The sequence below is a fragment of the Haemorhous mexicanus genome, chromosome 10 (assembly GCF_027477595.1).
Source record: "Haemorhous mexicanus isolate bHaeMex1 chromosome 10, bHaeMex1.pri, whole genome shotgun sequence".
Taxonomy (NCBI): domain Eukaryota; kingdom Metazoa; phylum Chordata; class Aves; order Passeriformes; family Fringillidae; genus Haemorhous; species Haemorhous mexicanus.
The window spans coordinates 9705151-9723968 of record NC_082350.1 but is presented as its reverse complement, the minus strand read 5'-3'; the positions used below and the strand labels follow the sequence as shown (position 1 = coordinate 9723968).

Genomic DNA, 18818 nt, shown 5'->3' with positions numbered 1-18818 from the left:
ATGCTTTCTTGAGAAGAGATACTCTGTGTTCAAACATGGGCAGGCGTGGGAGAGTCACTCCTGTGGAGGGCTCCAAACACCAGGCTCAGAGCCCAGCAGCACCACTGGTGGTACCACTGATAGCCCAGAGGACAAGGGATGGGACATAAGTCCTTCTGCAGCACACACAGAAGACAGACCAGCACCACTCTGTCACAGCCACATTTTCTGAACAATCCCTTCACCCAGGATTTTTCTCCTGGGAAGCTGAGAAGCCTCAGAGAAAAATGAAAACAATAATTATCTCATTTGCTTCTCCTCTGTTTTGCTTGTCTGGAATGTGTTTGGAGATTGTTTACCCACAGGTGATTGTTTCATTGGATTCTGCTGTGAGTTGCTTTCACTCTTTGGCCAAGCTGTGTCAGGACTCTGGAGAGAGTCACAAGTTTTCATTATTGTCTTTTCAGCATTCTGTAAGTATCCTTTCTGTATTCTTTAGTATAGTTTAGTTTAGTATTCTTTATTATAATATAGTGTCATAAAATACTAAATGAGCCTTCTGAGAACATGGAGTCAGATTCCTCATTCCTCCCTGCCACGAGGGTTCCAACAAATAAAACACCACTCTGGGACTGTTCCAGGCCACCAAGGAGGATGCTCTGAGGTGTTGGAAAGTCTTAGGCATGCCAAGATTTTTTGATGTCTTGCGTGCAGAGTTCCACTTCAACTGGAGCATTTTTACTCAGGGGATTCAAGTCCCATTTGCCTCTGCTCCAGCTGAGGGGACACATCTACAGGACAGCAAGAGTTTTTGAAGTGTGGCTGAAGCTTGCAGCTTATCATCCTACAAGAACAATCCTGTAATGAGAATATCTCACAACCAATATTTCATCTAATGGTTTGCATTTACCACAGGCTACCAACATTAAAATGAGCCAAACTGACAGCCACACCAGCTGCACCTCCTGCTCTGCACAGCACCTGAGACAGCCACTCTTCCTTTCCAGCAGATTATTTCCCCTGTAGAAGCCAGCTGCCCATAATATCAAGCTCATCCCTTTTGAGCATTAACTCTCTCTAATTCTCACTTTCTTGGTGGGCCTTTGCCATAGAAACCTTCCTTAGCAACAGGGAGGGAGAGCAGCAGCAGCTCCAGCCAGAGACATTGATGAGACAGCCCTGGACCCTCTGTGTGCCCCCTCAGGCCCTGTCCCCCAGCTTACCTTCCAGCAGAATCAAGGAGTGAGTCAGGAGGCAAATGGCTGCTTTGGGGAACTGTTTGAGACCTCTTTTGGTTAAGTTCCCCTGGCCTGGTTTATGAACCCAGCTCTGCCAAGGGGAACAGTCTGCACCCACTGAGCACTGGGGTGACAAGGATGATTTCTGATGTTTGTGGCCATGGGTACAGGGGCTGACAAAGGAGCCCAGAGGAAAGTAGGGAGGGGATGAGAGCTGGAGCACCTCAGTATTGGCCCAGGAGTCACTCTGCTGAAGTGGAACAGGTAGAATGGCTTAGGGCACTGAAAACAGCCCTGAGAACTCCGTGGATAGAGAAAATCCTGAGCACAATCTCATCCTGCACAATCATTTGTGACCCTCACTGGCCAGCAGGTCTCCACTGTATCTGAGCCTATGGGGAGTGCTGGGATCTGAGATGTTTTAGGGTTTTTCCTGACACACACTTCTGCTGTATCTTGATTTAACTGCCATTTCTTTTACTGGCTAGAAAAATGTCCATTTCCCTCTCTGATGGGAGGCATGCTGTAAAGAGAAAATCAGGAGCTGCATGAGACAAGGGGCAACACCTCAGTCCTGCACCACCACAGGAGAGATGGCAAAGAGAAACGTGGGCAAGAAAAGCTAGCACTTCAAATTCCTAATCAGGCAGCATCCAGGCTGTAAAAGAGGTGGTGAAGGATCAGAGACAGCATTGTTATTGCTTCTGTATCATCCTTCCTCCAGGCTTGTGCCTTTCTGTTCCCAAGAGCTTTATTTTGGCAGGCAGATAAAGCCTGCAGCCTGCTGCTCTGAATTTTCCACTTTTTTCAGGGAAGTAGCTGACTTTGGCTCTGCAGACAGGAGCAGGTCAGCTCTCCCCGTGCTGCAAAGCAAGTCTGAAGCAGAAACATCTCACCAAGGGGAGACATCTCAGCCCAGGTCCAGGTCAAGCTAAAGCCAGTGACAGCACTTCTGTTGTGGAGCCTGCTGGTGTGCAGCCACCTTGGAGGCCAAGTGTCCTAACCAGGGCTTCCCCAGCTGCCTCCTCTCTGGACAGCCAGCACAAGGACATGGCAGCTCTTGAGGCAGGCACCAACCACCCCTCCCAGCCTCAGGAACCTGTACCTTTATCCTTCCATTCTCTGACTCATCCTGGCAAACACCCTGCTGCTTCCAGCATTACTCCATGACTCACTGGTTAACCTGCACCACTCTCACTTCCAGTCCTCCCTGCCAGGTTTTTCATTATCTGCTCTGCTGCCTGTGGGACAATCATCTCTGGGGAGAGCCCAGGAGGTCTGCACCTCCAAACCCCTTTCCCCTGCTCACCTGTCAGCACAAGACACAATTAACACAAAGCAGCTGACCTGAATTCATAAGCCTGGCTTGCAGGGAATAGGGAACAACCAATTTGTCCTGCCTGTCCTATGCAGTGGGAGCAATTACTTTTATCTTGATGGGTTCCACAATCTGCAGAACTCTAATTACATATACAGGAAAACATTTTTCAGTTTTTGTTTGCTAGCTTGGTTTCACATATTAATATTTTCTAACTTTTATCCAGTGACAAACATTTCTGCTCTTAGATGAAGAAGCATTTGTTTATGCCTCTGACCAAAACTCTGGCCCTGAGAGGGCTTAGATTTAGCACATTCAATCAACAGCCAACTGGGGAGCAAGATAGAGACTTACATGATTTATTTGATATGTTTGATCTTGAAGATACATGAAAACTTGATTATATCAAAGGCTGCTATTTAAGAAGTCAGATTCTCAAATATAGAGACAAAATTCTTAATTCTTAGATGAATGCTTGTTGAATTAAATAAAGGAGCCAAATGGCTTTCATTACACATGCAATATTCTCACACACTGCTGTGAGTAATAGGACATAAAAAGTTCATGGAAAAACTCAAAACTTGCTGAAAGCTAACTATAACATATCCTTCACCACCAAAAAGAGAAAGTTTCAAGACTTAGAACATTCTTAACCCAAAGCCAAAAGTGAACATGGCTCCTAAGGAAGAGGCACCACCTAAACAATAAATAAGGTGCCAAGGCTGGGCAGTGCCCAATTCCCAGGAACTGGCACATGCTCAGGTAGCTCCATTCAGGTGCAAGTAATTCAAGAAAGAGGAGCTGCCTTCAAGCCTGGCTTAGCCTCTGGCTCTCCTCTGTGGAGCAGGGAACCCCAGCAGGCTTTTCTTTCTGGAGAGGAAAGGAGCTCTGCAGAGCCAGGTGTGCCAGTGCAGGGAGCCAGGCAAAGGCAGCACAGGGCACACACAGCAGGGAGCTTGGTTTTCTGCAGGCAGCAAAACTCCAAACACCTGGCTTAGCTACAGGATGAAAAACCTGGAAATGTGGTCCAGCATAAAGCCTACCCTTTGTGCTTTATTCTGATCACAGCCTCCCAAAAATGTTTTGCCTTCTTGTTCATCCAAGAAACATTAATAAATAAATAAAAGTCATTCTTTATAAGTGCATTTGGAAATATTTTCTATTCTGATAAGAGAAAAACACATTACAACTTCGTTCCTCGTATTTTTGGTTCAAATAAGGAATAATTCCTGCTTTGCATGTAAATTTTCAGGAGAAAATAATTTTCCCTTCCATGAGTTCTAACTTTTCCTTTCCTGTTGTTGTTTCCTTCTCCATGACTATTAAGTTCTCTGAGCTTACAGGCCCCCAGGGTACCAGCAGTGGCATTTCTGCCCTGGTGTGCAGCTGTAGGAGCTGCATCTTCTCAGGGGAAGGGGGACAAGGTGAGTTTTTCTCCACTCCCATTCACCTTGCCCGTGCCCTGTTGCAGCACTGCAGAGGACAAACTCTCACAAGCAGATGGCTGAAAGTCACCATGCAAGACAGGAGAGATCCCCCCCTGCCTCTTCAGACCTCACACACTTCTTCATCACGAGGCAAGATGACCTTGGCTCTCCTAACACGTTATTTTCTGCCAAAATTATGAAGCCAAATTAGCTTTCAGAACTGGGTTCAAGCTCTGAATTTCCATTAGTAGTGTGAGAAAAATTCACAGCAGCCTACAGCTTCCATGCCTGTGGTTCACACTTTCCCCACAGCCTGAGTACCAAATAAAGAGTGTAACAGGGATTCCAGGGGAAACCTGAGTAGCAGAAAGGAATCAGAAAGCAAACATCATGGATGTGGGTAAGAGCAGATCCCCTCCTCACCCACCTGCCAGGCTGCAGCAGCTCTGAGGGAGAAAATCTTCCTTGCCAGCCAGGAGGCTTTCTGCAAGGTGAGAGTAAAACCTACAGAGCACTTCAAAAGTGAGTCTGACTTCAAAGAGCCCTGCTGGGGGACCTGCACCTGCAGCTTTTCATATTTTCTTGCCATGTTTGACTGTCTATCATTAAACTATTCATTCAGCCAGATCAGCACAACAAACCCTTGAATAGATCTTAAGCTGAAGAGCATTCAGCCTGCAAACATAGAAAGTAAAACCATAATTTTCCATGAAGAAAACTTTGATGTATCATAAAATACCATTTATTTGCAGGGGTAGATACACATTTAACATTTTTTTCCTTCCTGTGGGCTTTTCAAGACTTAATAAATCTCTGAGCCCTTATTGACCAGGCACAGCAGGAATCCAGGATGAGGAGACCAGCTCTGAAATCCTCCCACTGCTGGTGCACTGTGCACAGGCTCACTCAGGAAAAGTCTTCTTCTCATGTCTAGGAAGCTCTCATCATAGAAACATCTGCAAAATTTTCAACCAGGCTGATTCTCAACAAATCAGTGAAACTTCTGATTTTTACCATCAAATGAGATGGCTCCATCTCATCAGCTTCCAAAAACTAAATTGAACCAAGTAAAAACCTTTCTTGCTCTCTTCCCATCCTTGCTATAGAGCCTCCATTCCCACAGAATTAGAGTGCTTCATGATTTTTAACATTTCTGCTCACAGCACCGCACTGCAGTGGAGAAATTCCCTCCTTTTGGAGGCTGGAAACTGAGACATAGAGAGACCAAAGAGTCTGATCCAAGAACTACAGGACCCATAGGGACTAAACTCCAAACCTGAGTCCCTCAAGCTCACACCTGTGAGTGTTCCTCAAAATCTACCAAGTTCCTTAGACTTCAGTCTGTCTCGAGTGCTTGGCATCATCACCATCATCACCTTTTCCATATGAGAGTCAGAAAGTCAGTGCTCAGGATAGAAAGGAAATCAGATGCTCTGAAATTGTGAAAGCAAGTCAGGTCAGAGAATCCTGGGTAGGGTGGTGAGGCACATCCACATTATTTATCCTAATAAATAGGCTTCTCTGGACCACACAAAAATACCCAGAATTTCTCCCTTGGCAGCAGCAGCACCCAGGCCAGCAGGAGCACTGGAATATTTTGAACTTGTCTTACTTTCTCAGACACTTAGTTGGAAAAAGCAGCAGAAAGCTATGATGAGAGGGATATTATGTGACTGGGTGACTGCCACATAATGGAACACTCTCTCTGAGCAATTGTGTAAAGAGCAATTTTGTGGCTTTTATTGAATAACTCTAGATAATTTAAACCTCCATAAAAGGATGGTGAAAATAAAAAATAACTCTCTTACAGGAAGACACGTCCTCACATAAAGAATTCTAGAGGTGCAACATTTAGAAATATATTTGAATTTTAACTTTTTCAGAAGATATTGGAACATATTAAAGGGAGTGGTTTTTGTTCAGACAGTCCAATGATTTAGTTCACAGCATACAAGTTCTGAATGTTGTGACGTATGATATGTACTGCATACAGTAGATAAGTGCTATACAAAACAAAATGGAAAGGAAAAATCCTTTTTAGAAAAATATTCCCAGCCACCTAAACCAGGCGAATAAGGGAAAAGAAAAATTTCTTTGCACATCAAATATGTCTCCTACAGCTGAGCCTACACCTACTTCACCTACCTCCACTCATACCCTTGGCACTTTAGATATCAGGCAGATTTTGCCTGAGATATTCCTGCTAGAGGGCTGCTGCAGAGCCATACCAGGGCCTCATCAATACCATCCAAAGAGCCAAAATAGAAAAATTACATACAGGGGGATTTTGTTGTTTGTTTATTTGGGGTTTTTTTTTTGGGTTTTTTGTTTTTTTTCAAGGGAAGCATCTGCATCAAAAGATTCAGCCACTTACCCCCATCTATCCAGATTACTGGTGGCAGATCTGGACAGCTGATTTTGGACCTTGTGCCTCTCAGCCCTCTGTTTAGCCAAGTGCTAACAAAAGTTATTAGGCATGTCCCTGAAATCAAAACCACTGAAAATACACCCTGAGACACAGTGTCCAAATTTAGGGACTGTTTGGTTTTCTAATTAATTTTAGTTCCTTTTGTTTTCCCTTTTTAAAGGAAACATCAACACCACATCTTCCTCAAGGTGAGGATTATCTGAGCAGGGCTACTCTTGGGCTTGCTGGGGAAAAACCACCCAAGCAAACAATGACAAGCACAATTCAGTTCTCACAAGAGCCCATGTGCAGTGGCAGAGAGCCAGTTTGTGATCTCATTTACACTGGGGCAAAGCCATGGCAACGGCAGAGCCCGAGAGCTGGAGCTGCTCCTGCTGCTCGGGAGATGGGCAGGGGTTTGCAGACAGCCTCTCCCAGCAAATGGGAAAGATCTAGATCAGCACCTGGAATGAGCAGCAACAGTCTGCACACCACAGAAAGGTTTTCCTCTCTCATTTGGGCATTTTGCTGTTAAGCTTTTCAGGTAAATTCCAGAAAACCCGGGCTTCAGGCAGATGTCAGCAAGACTTTGCCAAGCACCCGGCTGCAGAGGGAGGTCAGGGTCAGAGCCTCTGTCCCGGGCACAGCTGCCTGGCCAAGGCACCCTCTGAGCCACCAGGGTGCCCTGCAGAGCCAGCAGGGGCTCTGCCCCTTGGGCAGTGGCTGCTGTGAGCTGGGAGATGTTCTGGGGAGTGTGGCCGTGCTCGGTGCTGAGTCAGACTGAAGGGGAATGACTCACCCAGAAACGTCAATGAAAGACAATATTTCTCCTCTCCAGGCTGCCCTTGTGCCTTGTGTTGCCTTGAGCTTTTCATCCTAAAGGACAGGGTCCCTTTGCACCTTTCTGGATTACAGCTGAGCAGTTTTTAACAGCACAGAGTTTCAAAACGCTGTTCTTTCTCGAGGTTTCTCTCACAGCAGGTGCTTTGTCCTGTGCCTGATACAAGACACAGCTGCTACTGCAGCAGGAACCACAAAAGAAGGCTGGATGTAAAGCAGAGCCAGGTAGGCTGCTTGCTGTTCCAGCAGACAGACACAGGACAGCCTGGCTCCCACTTTGGCACAGCAATTGTCCTCCTCCACCCCTCTCCAACCACTGTGACCTGCTGTTTGCCCTAGGCATGATGTGGGAACAGACATCAGGTCATGAAGTACATGTAACCATGATGAGCACGTTTAATAGAACTAATTGTGATTTTTTTGGTACTTCATGATGTCAAGATTTTTTCAAGAAGAAGAAAAGGCAAACATTCTCCAGAGATACAGATACTGCCATTACCAGGCTGCTCCCTGCCCCCTTGCTGGGGCCTTGTGGCTTCTCTGCAGTCAGAGATGGGCTTACCTTCAGGCTCTTGGCTCCTGAGACCTTGTACATGCTTCTCTTTGTCTTGGAAGATGGAGCTCACAGGCATCTGGGTCCATTGTCTCAATCCAAATCATCTTCCAGGCTTGTGAAGGTGATAGCTTTATTCTGGACAGCCTCATTACATCACTACATAGCATTTGTGCATGTGTGTTTCCATCTCCTCAAACAAGGGAAACCATCTGCAGGCACAGGAACAACAAGAGAACTACATGAGAAATGGATAAAACAGGTCTGAAGGGGATGTCTGCATCACAAGCAGGGCTGAAAATCAAGGCTTCAGCCACAAGCCTATCAAAAGAGGCTGATAAGCCCATATTAAGTTCTCTGGCATTGTTTCATGAGCCATTTTACTTGACAGCTCTGCAGGAAAATCTGTAGCTTTTAACAGCCAAGTGTAAGTCAGGGACTGAAGAGTAGGTGACAACCAGTTGGCTCTAATTGAGGACCTATCACCATTTAGGTTAGAAACACCAAATATCATGCCCTATTTGAGACAATCCTCAGGACTGGGAGCACATCCTACCTTTCTGATAGTGCAGGGAAGTTATTTTGCACCAGACTTTAGAGGTGGTGCAAGGAACAAGAAATTTGCTGGCATAATTCCTTCCTAAACAGAGGAAAGCACAAGCCCCAGTATTTCCATTCAAGCTGTGGCCCTAGCATGTGCTCTGCAGCACAGGAGATCTCCAACCTTTCCATGGCAGGACACTTGAGAAGGAGAGGGAGAAGAGGGTGTGCTGAGCTTCTTGCATCATCTTTGCTTTAGTCAGTTCTGCTCAATTTAGACAGACTGCAAGTGTTCACTCTCTGTGGGTCACACCTACCCACCAGCCCATCACTGGGATCCAGAGAAGTGTTACTGAGTGTGAGCTTTACAGCAATTTTCTTACAGAAGACACGAAGAGTTGGCATTTTAATGGTATAATTAGCACCCATAAAAACTCTGCTTTCTAAGAATAGTCACAAGAAACAGAAATATGGAGTGGGAGCTTATAAAATGTTATCAGTTTTGTCATCTCTGTTGAGGAAAGCCTGCCAACTGGCCTCAATTCATCCTTCAAGGGCATAGTAAATGCTGGAATGTAGATTTTCAAGAACAGTTTTACTCTAGCCTCCTTAAAAATCTGAACAGTTCTCTGTTGCTCCTTCCTTGAACAGCAAAGCTAAAGTATGTCACCAGACATAAAAATTCTCTGGTTAATTAATGGATTAGTAAATTGTAGTTGGCTACCATCTAAGAGCATTGAAGCACAAAGCAACAGTGTTCAGTTATAAATAGAGCTGACCAGGGTACAGCATGTGTACATTTATATATAGGATCCAAGAAGCTGATGGGCAGCAACTGCCACTGGAATTTGCACAGGTTCATTAAACACAAACATTTCTGCAGATGTGGGGTCAACTTTAGGGGAAAAGACAAACCAAGAGTCAAAATTTAAATCCAAACTCACTTGGCTCCAAAGCAGCACCCTTTTGCTGCCCTTGCCTGGTTGCTTGTCATGGAGCTGCCCTGCTCCCATCAGGCAAATTGCTGCTGCCAGACAAGCCTGTGCTGCAGTGCCCGACCCCAGCACAGCATCCCAGCACTGATGGGATCAGCCTGTGCCCCTTTGCCTCATCAGTGCCTGCACTGGTCAGTCCAACCTGCCTGTTTTCCTGGGTAACCTAAAACCCAGGTACTCCACTTTCGTTTCTGCAATGTACATTCCCTTAGGTCCATAATCTTAATCACCCTTCTAATATTGTGCTGTTGATGTGGGGTTTGGGTTTCTTTATCACCTCTGTTCTTATCTCTGCTGTTCAGAGTGGGTAAACACTGCTGGATTGTTCCAAGTCACTGCTCTTTTTCTTCACAACCTGACACACATCTTTATTCTTTGCATCTCTCTCAAGAGAGGATTAAAAAGGTAGATTTGCCTGGCTTTTGCACAGTAGTTAGGTAAACAGAGAGAAGATAAAAGAGTTATTCAGCTGAAATGACTTCTCCCTTTTTCCCTGCTTCAAACCCCTGCCCCAGACCTATGCTGAAAATCAGGTGTGGCCCAAGGCAACAAGAGCTTCTCAGGAAAATCAGATGTGGCCTAAGGCAACATGAGCTTGTCAGCACCCACGCATCTGCTCATTCTTCCCAGCTGCAGATGTACACACCCAGAGAATAAACAATAGGTCCACCCTGCTTGCCATTTACATCTGTAAATTAAGCAGAGATCACCTTGGAAAAAATCTACAAACAAAGTGACCAAGAAATTATTTAATAAATCAGTTTCACTTTTGGCGGTGTTGAATTCCCAGCACAGGAAGGAAAAAAGCTTTTTGGGAAATAATTTATTTTGATAGCAAAAAGTCGTTGATTCTGCTGGGAAGCCTCAAAGATCAGCTGCAAATTCCAGGTAAAGATACTGTAATGAAGATGAGCTAATATACAGCAAGGTGTGAGGATGTGTTGGTAGAGCAGTAGATTGTGTTTTTAGCAGAGTGCAAGGGAAGGGCTTGTGAGCAGAGATTCAGGAGATTACAGGATGCAATTCAAAGCACTGAAGAAAAAGCAATAGGGAAACAACAGGAGTTATTTTTAACTCTTTGATGTGTTTATGAGTTTTTAAGAGCTTTATAGACAGTACTTTAAAAAGGGGCTTGAAAAGCTGCTTTGATTGCTGGAGTGGGAAAGATGACCTTAATTATAATCTCATCTCCAATTAAGGCTTAGACACTGTTTCAGAGGAAAGGAAGTGCTCCACCTATTTTGAGATATAAAATATCTCACCAAATCACCCAAAGTGGGACCATTTCAAGTTATCATAAATTCTTGCAAAGATTTCCCAAGATTAAGAACTTGCTCAGTGAGAGGAAAGACACCATGGATTTCCTCTCATCTGAGACACAGGACTGCCCTGCAAAAGCCTTTGATAAGCCTTTTTTAAACCTTCCCTAGGATGGGGTTCTTAGAAGATATATTGAGTATTGAACACAGTCCCTCCATGAAGGGCTGTTGACAAGCTGCATGCTCACCACAATATCCTACTTTGGAGAGCAAAGTTTGCTCCTACACTGGAGCAAACCCAGCCAGGAAATTAGGATTTTAGTTGCTACCAGTAGATGTACATTATTACTAAACTTTCTTTGAAAACACCTGATCAGCTACCATTCTTGTAAATAATTCTGCAGTTTGAAAGAAGTCCAAATATAGTTGAGCCAGTTAATTATCCACAAATGTGAAGGAACACAGTGCTCCTATGTAGTTTCCCATAAATCTGAGGTGCTCAGTAACAACTGGGATGGGAACACATTGTTAGATTTCTTTAAAAAATCCCAGACTTCAGATGAGAGAGAAGGGTTTGAGAGGAAAAACAAAACACAGGTGAACAATGAAAGAGTATTCTACTGAAATTCAAATATCACACATGGTTTCTGACTCTGCTTGAAGATAGTCATGTTTAATGCAAAGATTATCAACATAAATGTCTCACTCTCTTTGAAGCACTGAATTTTCTTCCTTCCTTCTGGCAATGTGGGCTTCTTCCTTTAGAGATCCCTGCATTGCAAGACAGTCCTTTGTTCCCTGGGTTCATCTTAAGAAACAAAAGAAAAAACACCTCTTGTTTCCTTTAGGGAGCTATTTTGCCATGCTGATTTTGAGGCAAATCAAAATGTGCAAATTTGCTCTAATTTAATTTTATTTGGAAGATTAGCAGTAGCCCTTCCTGCAAATATGTAGGGGAGAAATAGACTGCAGCTTTTTCACACATGAGAATGTGGGGAAAGGCAAGCTCAAACTGGAATGTCCTTGGACAGCTCCAGGTGTGAATATGCCTGGATTTCCAACAGATTTGCAAGTGGGCTTCTTGGCTAAGCTCACTGGAAACACAAGGGCAATGCATGAAGGTCCAAAGAAGAGGAAAACCTTTATAATTGTCTAGCCAGGAAATCACTCAATCATAGAAATATAGAATGATTTGGGTTAAAAACCATCTTGTTCCAACCTCCCTGCCATGGATTGAAAAGGTATCAAAGTCATCAGCATCTTACTGAGCAGGGCAAAGATTTCATCCAACAAACAGGAACCTTGTACGACGTGCTTCTGTTTTGTCTAGCACACAGATATGCTCTGCATCTCCCCAGGAAACCAGCAGATACCTCCTGCTCTGATGTGCCAAATCCCCATCAGTGTAAAAGCTCTAAATCCCACAACACCACAGCTGCAGTCAACAGAATTCGTAATAGGAAACAGAACATAAATTGTAGCTGGCTTTTAGGCTCTCCTCAGCTCCAACAGCATGGATCCCTTGCATTCATTTTCATAGGAATGGTATGACTTTTCCTTTCAGAGAGATGACTGTTTTGGTTTGTTTTTTTTTAATATTACTGCATAACAGCATTGATATTTGCCCAGGTCTTAAGCTTTGAGGCAACTTATCTTCTGAGATATAAGGTATTAGTTCAGGGAAGATAGCCATTTTGAATTTAAAATTACTTTTTGTCCTCTGTCATACCCTTTCTTTTCAGTACAGCATTTGTTCCCAAAAGTGCACTTCCCAAGGGGTCAGACTGATACTAGAACAGCACCTAAACTGGCAGACATGAGTTAATTTCCATCCATACATACCACTCCAGCTGGAAAACCTGTCTGTTATATGCCTCTCTCCAACTGGCTAAAGCACTGTTTGACTGTATTCCCTCCTATTACTAGAAATCTTGCAGCTCTGTAGGAAAGACAGTAAACATCACAGGGTTATTAAATTTCTGCCTCAAGGTACAGCTGTGAAGAATGGGTACTTGGCAACCAGAAACAGAGGAGCACAACATGTTCCATCCTAATGGCGCATTTCACAAGGAAATACAAAAGCTCCTATCAGCCTGTAACATCTAGGCCAACACAACTGATCTCCACAAACACCTCCAAACTTGTAATTGGCAGGAAATCAGCAGATTTCAAAGCCTAACATGGTTGGCAAATATAACTCAGGCCCCCAACTTCCTTGACATTTTTGTCCTTACCATCACCATGTTTTCCAATTGGATTTAAATGAGTAATCTCAGTTTTAAAAGGTTGGTTCAATATTTCCATTGGTTGTTAAGGTCGAGGAGTCAAGAAATGAGAGCGCTAATTTCTGCAAGCAGATTGCCTGACATTTGAGCAAGATTGAAAATTCCATCAATGTGGCACATTTTTCTTTGTAAAAAGTTCATATAATTTCTTAGGCATTAGTCAGCACAAGTCAATCCTGAGTGACAAAGAAACAACAGCCTGAATCCCCTATGCCATGTCATCCAGTCTCACTGGAATGTTCATGCCAAGGGAGTACAGATTACACAGCAGAGAGCAAATCCAACACAGCCTGTGCATACCTCAGGTCTGACTGGGAAAACCACATGGGGATCTGCTCAGTGGAGGGGATGAACTTGGGGTGCAGCTAAAGGACAATGCACAGGATGTCACCATATAGGTGCAGAAGAAGCAAGTGGTTTGGGCCCCAGGGGCTGGCTGTAAAAAGCTGTATCCATGATTTCACTAAGGCAACATGAGTTATGGGAAAGGAAGGACTATTCTGGTCCCTAGGCACTGGGAGATCCCATTTCTAGTGGGGGCTACCACGCCTCAGAGGCACCATGCTGTGAGACCAAGCCTGGGCACAAGGACTGGTCAAGGCATTGGGATGTGAGGGGACTGGATGAAGCTCAGTGCTCTTTTAGCTGCAGCTTTTTCAAGCTTTGCTGAGCTCTCAGAACACTCACCCTCTCTTCCTTTGCTGACAGCCAGCAAAGGAAACCCTGCCTTCTTTTATCCCATTTCAACCTCCAGCCACATCAAACTCCAGCATGTTTAGAATCCCTTTGGCTTGGCAGCACAGGGGAAATGCACCCCCAAGTGTATATCACTGAAATGGTTATTTAATGAGCCTGCTGACTTGTGTGGAAGCTGCAGCCAGAGGAAATAAAGGCTTTTAAGGCATCTTCCCGATTGTTCAATAAATAGATCTATAGCAGCAAGAGGGTTCCTTCTTTACAGGACGTCAGAGGAGCTTCATCCTGCTGAGAATCACTCAAAGCCAGCCAGATCCTCAGCTGCAAACAAGGAGCAAACTGGGAGTGCCACAGAGGGAAATACATCAGACTCATAGATGCGAATAATCTCAGGGAGAGGCCAGTTAGAGACTTTTAGAGACTTTAGTTGAAAAAAAAAAGCCTTTGGAAATGCTCCAGAGCTTCATGCATACATGAAGTGTTGAGGATTACAGCAATCTTTTCCTTCCATTTTTAAGATCTCACAAGAAATATTTATGGTGTTGTAGAAACATTCAGTTAACTTGCACATGAAAAATAAAAGAGAGAGGAAAAATATCCCCACAAACACTAAAAAATCCTCCCAAGGTTTAAATTGTAATTATAAGAAATGATTCCCTTCAGCCATGCCAGCTGCACAGTCTCTCTCTGCTATTTGCAGAGTTTAGTGCATGGTTTTGGTTGGTTGGGGTTTCTTCATCCAATTTCTTATGATGTGATTAAATATTGGCTGTAATTTAGAGAGTATATGTTGGTCTGGGGTTCCTTTGAGGGATGTGACGTGGGATACAAGCTGTGCTGCTGCTGTGTCCTGCTTCCAGTGTCACTGAGACCTGAGGCCAGCCTGTCATGTCCCCATGGGCAGCTCCTGCTGGCTGGGGATAAAACCCCTCTATTGCCTCCAGTTAGGGGCTGGGATTGCTGCTCAGAGCCTTTTCCCTGTGTGCTCTCCAGGCAGTTATTTCACAATACATTACAGGAGACAAAGACTGGGACCTTTTGAGTTTTGTCCTTCCTCTGGAGCTCTGTGTGAGCCAAAAGGAATGGAGGTAACCTTGCACATAGCCCCCCTCAGTTATGTGGGCAGTCCAATTATAGGGAAAGGAGGGTTACAGGCATATGCTAAGTGAGACAGAGCACACTTATTGGCCATGTTTGACATTTCAGTCTTTTATAGGATTTTTTCCTTGTCGAAGAGCAGAATTTGGTTACATTTTAACCAAAATACAACAAACAGAATGATCACAAATGAAGCCTGAATATGGTTGCCTCGACAGTTAAATCTGCTAACACCTTCCAAAAACTTCAGGAAAAACCAAACTCGATAAGGGACGAAATAAACTGTTTTGGAGTAAGAAACAAGCAACTGTTTCTAATAACTATAATTAAAACCCTTCTGTTGGCCATCCCGCCAAATCCCTGTGGCATTCCCAGGATTTGTGAGCTCCCTCTCGCGGCCGCGTTACCAACTCCGGGCCGGTCTGATCAGCCCAGATGGATGCGACTCCAAAGGGCAGTTTGTCATCTCCGAAGCAGGAATTGATTTTAATCTCCTCGGCAGCTCCATGAGTCACCCGAGCTGCTGCTGAATCACCGTCACAGCCGGTGGGAGGTGGGTTGTGCAGCCCGAGGGCACACGGGAGCTGGGCAGCATCTCTGCTCCAGCTGGGGCATCCCTACATCCATCCCTGGGATGGCAGGGCTGCCCTGGGTACCAGCACGGCTGCCCTGGGTACCAGCACGGCTGCCCTGGGTACCAGCCCGGCTGTGCTGCTCCTCAGGGCGGCCCTTCAGAAGCCATTGGGTGCCACTGCAGTGTGTGATTGTGATTGAAGTGCCACTGCAGTGTGTGGTTGTGATTGAGGTGCCACTGCAGTGTGTGGTTGTGATTGAAGTGCCACTGCAGTGTGTGGTTGTGATTGAGGAGCCACTGCAGTGTGTGGTTGTGATTGAGGTGCCACTGCAGTGTGTGGTTGTGATTGAGGTGCCACTGCAGTGTGTGGTTGTGATTGAGGTGCCACTGCAGTGTGTGATTGTGATTGAGGTGCCACTGCAGTGTGTGGTTGCCAGGCTGCTCCAGGAGGATGTACAGCCCATCCCCAGGGAAGGGCCAGGTGATGCAGGGTGCTGCTGGCCCTGGCAGGCAGGGCAGCTCGGGAGGGTGCCCTGAGCTCTGGGGCTGATTCATGAGGGGAAAAAGAAGCATCCAGCTGCCACACCCGTCTGTTAAATGAGCTACAAGGGAAGGAATGGCTTGAGAGAGCAACAGAGAGATTTGCAAAACAAATCTTACACAGTTCTGAAGCCAGAAGCTCCAGGGTTTGGAGGCTGAGCTGAAAATTACCTTTTTAAAAATAAAAGGTCATATTGTACAAGTATATCATATGAGCTCTGGCCTGCTTTCTAAAGTGGCAGAACACTATTCACAAATTTATGGTATCAATTTGCAGGCAGTCATTAAAGGCATGACTGAGACTTCCATTTCTATTTTTAAGACGAGGAATAAAGGAAAAAAAAAACCCTGCTTCTTTCACCCAAGATTCAATTCCCCCTCAAACCAAGTACATTGTCTCCAAAGACTGATTGTCCTCCTACCATTAAAAACTGGACTGTAGGTTCAGTAACTTAACCCTAGACAGATTTGAGTGGTGTATATGACAATCAATGAGTTGTAGCCATTCAAACCCTGTAAAACTGCTAATTTTGGAAGACAGTTACTGAGATACATTGCAGGCACTGTGCCATGAGAGTAAACATACAGTCCTGCAAGCATTACAGAGATCCCCTCTTAGTACTACATAACACAGAAGTTTATTGGAAAAAAAAAAGGTCATTAATTAAAAATAATTAATTAAAATCCATCAATATCATTAACATTTCTTGTAGATCAATTCTACCTACTAGATCAATGCTACCTAGTAACAAGACTATCAATATCTGGTGCAGCTCTGGGCCATATTTACCAGAAAAAACCCCCACATTTAGCTTGTGCAAAATTACACAAATTTAATTTCAGATCATTTGTGTATGCTCGATTACCACGGTGCCACGGGCAAATAAGATGCTAGAATGCACACACAGCTACAACTCTTGCTGCTCTCTTTGAACCAGCAGTTATTTCATTATAATGCAACATTGCTTTTCTTAATTTGCTAATCTGATCACAACAATAGGGATTGTAATAATTAAACTCAGGTTTCTTAATTTAAAAATTATCCCCCCAAAATCTGCTCCCCTCTCCATGCTGACTGCTGCCCCCCACCTCCCTAGCTCTCCCCAGGACTGTGAAGGATTTTTTTCATTGTATTTGTCAGACTTTGGATCCAGGTTCCAAGAGACAAACCCTCAGCCACAAGACTTGGTACCAAGATGCTGCAATCCCCCATAGCTGGGGAAGTTAAATGCTTCACTCAGAGACAGGATAACAGTAAAGCTATCCCAAAAGGCCCTACACCAGAATCTGTTATACACCCTGCACTGCAAGCTCAGTTCCTCCTGCAAGTAATTGTTTTCCATTGAACAGCATTTTCCTTTTTCAGACGTCTCAACGGAAGAAGAAATAAAAAAAACCCAAAACATAACAAAAACCCCACAACCCAGAAGAAAGCCCAGGCCTCTGAAAGCTGGATGTCAGATGGAAGCCCTGGGAGCTGTAACACCTAAGGAGGTGCTGCTTGCAGGCAGGACCTCAGCACCTCACAGTGCCCCTTTTCTGGCAGCTGAACCTTGCATTTCAGCACAGCTCCTCTCCCCATCCCTGTGCCTGGCACCCCATCATCTGCATGTGGGACTGCTGCCCTGTTTTTTGAAGCTTTTCCAAGCCTTCTGATGTTTACATTTTTGTAAGGAACTTTCTCACACACTTTATGCAAATAACTTATTGTTTTACATTCTTTTATGGAGGAGGAGAAATTTGGCAGACTGTTGGTTTGTCCAGTGTCATTGGAGAGGTGGCACTGTCACCCTCCAATCCACTGCCACCTTTGGAAATCTGGAAATGTTAGAGTCAGAAATCAAATATTCTCTTTTTGCCTTGAGAGAGCTGCGTGTTCCTGTCCTGTTATTTCGTGTCCTGCAGTGACATGGGACCAACCCAGGAGTGTCCAGGGGAGCTGCTTTGGGCTGTCCTCCCCAGAGCTGGTACAGAGGGACACAGAGGGACACAGAGGGACAGGGCTTGTCCTTCCCCAGGTTCCTGTGCCCCATGCCCAGTGTGTCCAGCCCCACCTGAGCTCCTGCAGAGGGCTCAGCAGCACTGCAGGCAGAACCCCTGTAAAAAGCTTTCCACAGCTGCATTATTCCTGTCTGGGGAACATCCTTTGATGCAAACAGAAATTGAAAGTTTCTCCCTTCACTCCCCAACCTTCCCCTTCCTGTATCCTGGCGCTTGAAGGGAAAAACAGATTTTAGAGATTGCTCCCACAATCAGATCCTACCACAGATAATTCTGCGAGGTAAATTTTGAGCTGTAAGCTCACACAGCAGCCAGGAGTTTAATTTCAAGGTAATTTTAAGGGATAAGCAGATCCAAAGGGAATCTCACAAGTACCCATTTCACCAGACTGTTTGTCTAACTCTGTCCTTGCTGAGAGCAGTGTGCAGAACAGGCTTGGAGCAATGTGATGGCAGTGATAGCTAGCACTGAGCAGGGAATTATGAAGTGCAGATGCAAAGTTTGGCTCAGACTTTCAATGCTAAAAGGCCACAGTTGGAATTTGGTTTTTGGAATTATCCAGGTTGTGAGCTCTTTGAAATGTAACCATTTTTGCACTTTTTAACACTGCATATGTAAATGAAGTATTATTTTCCCACATTCTCTCTCAGGCAGAAAGAAATTAGGCAGACTAATAACAGACCCATTTTAGAGATAATGCCTTTGGGGAAAAATAATACCCTACAGCTAATTTACTAAGGGGGATAAGTGATACTCATCTCTTTTACTGGCTAGCATGATATTTAAAGATGCTGCAGACAGCTAATTACCTTATTTCTGTGAAGCAGATATAAGACTAAAACCTGTTTAATAGTTAAGCCTGTTGCTATAACAACCACACTTCAAGGACGTGGATACACAAAACCTTCAACAACATCTGCATTAACAAAATGTCTCACTGCAATTGAACTCCATCTAGCAAAAGTACCAATTAAATGTGAAAACTTCTTTGTTCAAAAAGAGAAAAACCCAAAAAATACATTCTTTTGTTACTGTCAACAGAATTCCATCTTGAAACACCAACAGCCT

At 44.5% G+C, this 18818-nt stretch overlaps 1 long non-coding RNA gene across 1 annotated transcript in view; it reads right to left on the bottom strand.

Moving 5' to 3' along the window:
• Nucleotides 1-18818, bottom strand: part of LOC132331662 (uncharacterized) — a 125437-nt gene that overhangs the window by 62765 nt on the left and 43854 nt on the right. The window contains exon 2 of the long non-coding RNA XR_009487654.1: nt 7772-7974. This is a non-coding gene — a long non-coding RNA (uncharacterized LOC132331662). The remainder of the gene's footprint in view (nt 1-7771; nt 7975-18818) is intronic.